Here is a 5,307-nt window from a genome sequence, read left to right as displayed (position 1 = left end):
CCCCTGAATGAACTCAAAGAGAACAAAAAGTCAAAGCTGGATGAAACAATGCAGGATATAAAAGAGAAATTCACTGAAGAGGGAAAATTTTAAATCAGATTTAAAATTTGGAAATGAAAATCTCAAGAAATGAAATACTAAGCTCAATTCAATGCCTTACTAATAGAATAGAGCAAGTAAAGATGAACTGTCAGAGGTAGAAGACAAGGTAAATGACTTTCAATATTCAAACACTAACTTACAAAATATTAAAATGAGAATAGAATGTGGAATCGGGAAAAGAACAGATTTACAAGTCATGGGCATAGAAGAAGGGAAAGAAAAAAGTTTGAAGTCATATAAAACATATTAAAATAATAGAAATTTGCTGAATCTGTCACAAAAAAAATGATGCTCATTCAGATAAGGGACATTCAGACGGCAAGACAAGACTAGAAAAGAAGATTCTACATCACTCTATGTAAAGCATGGAACAAGCATAATAAAACCATATTGAAAGCTACAAGAGAGAAGTACTAAGTTATATATAAAGGCAAACCCATCAGAATTACAGCATATTTTAAAACAAAAACTCTAAAATCTAGGAGGCAGGGAATAATACATTTCGAATTCTAATAAACAACTGCCAAACAATATTATGATATTCAGCAGTGCCAGCCTTCATAAGTGAGAGAAAAAAAAGCAAGTTTCCATGATACATAGGCATAGGAGGCATGCTCATGAATATACAGTGTAAATGAGGAAATCTTACATGCCAAAGAGAGGAAATCTTACACGCCAAAGAGAGGAAATGTACATGTAAGGTTACAGAAAAGATAAGAGAGGAGATACATACATGAGGTCACAGGAAAGATTAAATTGCACCTGGAAGAAGGCTGCATTTTATTTTACCATTCATAACTTTTAAGTAGTAGGTAAGCAAATAGAAGGAGGGAAGTATACAACAGAACAAAATAACAAATCAGCAGGAGTAAGTGCATGCCTTACCCTAACTTTGAACGTTAAGAGACAAGAATTCTCCCATCAAATGACATAGATGAGTGGATTGGATTAAAAGCACAGAATTCATATACCTATTGCCAATAAGAAACACAGCTTGCTGAAGAAGGCAAGCACAACTTTGGGAGAAATGGGTGGAGACATATATTCCAAGCAAATAGAACGAGAAATCAAGCAAGTGTAGCCATCCTGACACCTAGAAATAATTGACTTCAAACCCAAATTAGGCAGAAAACACAAAGGTGTTCACTTCATATTAATTAACATGAAGATATAACAAGCATATGAACATAAATACACACAATTTCTTAAGGCAAACATGAATGTAAAGAAACATACTGAGTTTCTAGCTGGCACCCAGACCTCACTGATCCTGGCTCACAGCTCCCTGCTCCCAAACCCCATGGGAGAGAGAGCAGATTGTTCAGAAGTGTGGGCAATTCTGAGACTGCAGGGCAGGAGACACCACCACTTCTACCCACCCTTGCCCACATCCTTGTCCCAAGAGGAAACTGTATAGTGCCTCTGGGCACGGGAAGATTGTAGCAGTCAAGCTGCAGGAGCCCTGCAGTCCAGACTGCGCTCAGATCTGAAAGGACCCAGTCAAAGAGCTGCCTGCACCCAAATCCCATGGGAGGATAGCTAGACCTTCAGAGGGACAGACATGCCTGGGAAACCAGAGGAGACTACTCTCTGCCCACATTTCTGACTCTACAGAAAAACACTAGCACCATCTGACTGCCTACACACAGGGACCTAGGAGAAGTAGGGGCAGGCCCTTCTGGTTCCCGCCCATAGGGACAGCTGAAAGCCAGTGGACAGGAATGACTACGCATCTACGAGCAGAACACTCTGCTCCCATAACTGGCTGAAAGAAAACAGGAAAACAGGTCTACAGCACTCCTGACACACAGGCCTATAGGAACCACTGTCAGAAATAGCAAAACAAGTAACACCAGAGACAACCTGATGGCAAGAGGCAAGCAGAGGAACCCAAGCAACAAAATCCAAGACTACATGGCATCATCAGCCCAATTCTCCCACCAAAGCAAACACTGAATATCCAAACACACCAGAAAAACAAGATCTAGATTTAAAATCACATTTGATCATGATGATGGAGAACTCTAGGAAAGACATAAAGAACTCCCTTAGAGAAATGCAGGAAAACACAAGTAAACAGGTAAAGGAATTGAAAATGGAAATCGAAACAATAAAGAAAGCACAAAGGGAGACAACCCTGGATATAGAAAACCAAAGGAAGAGACAAGGAGTCATAGATACAAGCATCACCAAAAAAATATATGAGATAGAAGAGAGAATCTCAGGAGCATTCCATAGAAATCATTGACACAACTGTCAAAGATAATGTGAAATGGGAAAAGCTACTGGCCCAAAACGTACAGTAAATTCAGGACACAATGAGAAGATCAAACTTAAGGATAATAGGTATAGAAGAGAGTGAAGACTCCCAACTCAAAGGACCAGTAAATATCTTCAACAAAATCATAGAAGAAAACTTCCCTAACCTAAAGAAAGAGATGCCCATAAACATACAAGAAGCCCACAGAACTCCAAATAGATTGGACCAGAAAAGAAACTCCCTCCGTCACATAATAGTCAAAACACCAAATGCACAAAACAAAGAAAGAATGTTAAAAGCAGTAAGGGAGAAAGGTCAAGTAACATATAAAGGCAAACCTATCTGAATTACACCAGACTTCTCACCAGAGAATATGAAAGCCAGAAGATCCTGGACAGATGTTATACATACCCTAAGAGAACACAAATACTAGCCCAGGTTACTGTATCCAGCAAAACTCTCAATAAATATAGATGGAGAAACCAAGATATTCCATGACAAAACCAAATTTACACAATATCTTTCTACAAATCCAGCCCTACAAAGGATAATAAATGGTAAAGCACAACATAAGGAGGCAAGCTACACCCTAGAAAAAGCAAGAAACTAATCGATTTGCAACAAAAACAAAGAGAAGAGAAGCACACAAACATAATCTCACCTCCAAATATGAAGATAACAGGAAGCAACAATCACTATTCCTTAGTATCTCTCAACATCAATGGACTCAATTCCCCAATAAAAAGACACAGATTAACAAACTGGATTTGTAATGAGGATCCAGCATTTTGCTGCCTACAAGAAACACACCTCAGAGACAAAGACAGACACTCCCTCACGTGAAAGGCGGGAAAACAAATTTCCAAGCAAATGGTCAGAAGAAGCAAGCTGGAGTAGCCATTCTACTATCAAATAAAATTGATTTTCATCCAAAAGTCATCAAAAAAGATAAGGAGGGACACTTCATATTCATCAAAGGAAAAATCCACCAAGATGAACTCTCAATCCTAAATATGCTCCATGCTCCAAATACAAGGGCACCTACATACATAAAAGAAACCTTACTAAAGCTCAAAGCACACGTGCACCTCACACAATAATAGTAGGAGATTTCAACACCCCACTCTCATTAATGGACAGATCATAGAAACAGAAATTAAACAGAGACATAGACAGAATAACAGAAGTTATGAACCAAATGGGCTTAACAGATATTTATAGAACATTCTATCCTAAAACAAAAGGATATATCTTTTTCTCACCATCTCATGGTACTTTCCCAAAATTGACCATACAATTGGGCACAAAACAGGCCTCAACAGATACAGAAAGATAGAAATAATCCTATCAGACCACCATGGGCTAAAGCTGATCTTCAATAACAATAAGGAAAGAACGCCCACATATACTTTGAAGTTGAACAATGCTCTACTCAATGATAACCTGGTCAAGGAAGAAATAAAGAAAGAAATTAAAGACTTCTTAGAATTTAATGAAAATGAAGGTACAACATACCCAAACTTATGGGGCACAATGAAAGCTGTGCTAAGAGGAAAACTCATAGCTCTGAGTGCCTGCAGAAAGAAACAGGAAAGAGCATATGTAAGCAGCTTGACAGCACACCTAAAAGCTCCAGGACAAAAAGAAGCAAATACACTCAGGAGGAGTAGAAGGCAGGAAATAATCAAACTCAGAGCTGAAATCAACCAAGTAGAAACAAAAAGGACCATAGAAAGAATCAACAGAACCAAAAGCTGCTTCTTTGAGAAAATCAACAAGATAGATAAACCCTTAGCCAGACTAACCAGAGGACACAGAAAGTGTGTACAAATTAACAAAATCAGAAATGAAAAGGGAGACATAACAACAGAATCAGAGGAAATTCAAAAAATCATCAGATCCTACTACAAAAGCCTATATTCAACAAAACTTGAAAATCTGCAGGAAATGGACAATTTCCTAGACAGATACCAGGTACCGAAGTTAAATCAGGAACAGACAAACTATTTAAAAACCCCATAACTCCTAAAGAAATAAAAGCAGTCATTAAAAGTCTCCCAACCAAAAAGAGCCCAGGTCCAGATGGGTTCAGTGCAGAATTCTATCAGACTTTCATAGAAGACCTCGTACCAATACGATCCAAACTATTCCACAAAATTGAAACAGATGGAGTGCTACCTAATTTCTTCTACAAAGCCACAATTATTCTTATACTTAAACCACACAAAGACCCAACAAAGAAAGAGAACTTCAGATCAATTTCCCTTATGAATATCAACGCAAAAATACTCAATAAAATTCTTGCAAACTGAATCTAAAAACACATCAAAACAATCATCCATCATGATCAAGTAGGCTTCATCCCAGGTATGCAGGGATGGTTTAATATACAGAAAACCATCAAAATAATCCACTATGTAAACAAACAAAGATAAAAACCACATGATCATTTCATTAGATGCTGACAAAATTCAACACCCCTTCATGATAAAAGTCCTGGAAAGAATAGGAATTCAAGGCCCATACCTAAACATAGTAAAAGCCATATATAGCAAACCAGTAGCTAACATGGAGAGAAACTTGAAGCAATCCTACCAAAATCAGGGACTTGACAAGGCTGCCCATTCTATCCTTACTTATTCAATATAGTTCTAGAAGTCCTAGCCAGAGCAATCAGAAAATAAAAAGGGAGATCAAAGGGATACAGATTGGAAAGGAAGAAGTCAAAATATCACTACATTTGCAGATAATATGATAGTATATATAAGTGATCCCAAAAGTTCCACCAGAGAACTACTAAACCTGATGAACACCTTCAGCAAAATGTCTGGGTATAAAATTAACTCAAATAAATCAGTAGCCTTCCTCTACACAAAAGAGAAACAAGCTGAGAAAGAAATTAGGGAAACGACACCCTTCATAATAGTCCCAAATAATATAAAATA

This window comes from Rattus rattus, chromosome 11 (assembly GCF_011064425.1).
Source record: "Rattus rattus isolate New Zealand chromosome 11, Rrattus_CSIRO_v1, whole genome shotgun sequence".
In the NCBI taxonomy this organism is placed as follows: domain Eukaryota; kingdom Metazoa; phylum Chordata; class Mammalia; order Rodentia; family Muridae; genus Rattus; species Rattus rattus.
This window is presented reverse-complemented; position numbering follows the sequence as displayed.